Consider the following 228-nt stretch of genomic DNA (forward strand, 5'->3'; position numbering starts at 1 on the left):
TCGGAGTCGGGAGGGGAGTGAACTGCGCAGTGAATTCTGGAGACAACAGAGGAGCTTTTATGTTAAAGCTTTGTTCAACCTTTATTATTCAGAAAGGTTAGTTCCTGTGGGATCGGGTCTGCAGAAGCACCACAAGAAGGCAGCTTTATTTACATAGTACGTTTCAAACACAGAGGCAATTCAAAGTGTTTCACACAGGCAAAGAGAAGCATTTGAACGACATTTAAA

The sequence above is a fragment of the Siniperca chuatsi genome, linkage group LG18, assembly GCF_020085105.1.
Source record: "Siniperca chuatsi isolate FFG_IHB_CAS linkage group LG18, ASM2008510v1, whole genome shotgun sequence".
NCBI classification, from domain to species: Eukaryota; Metazoa; Chordata; class Actinopteri; order Centrarchiformes; family Sinipercidae; genus Siniperca; species Siniperca chuatsi.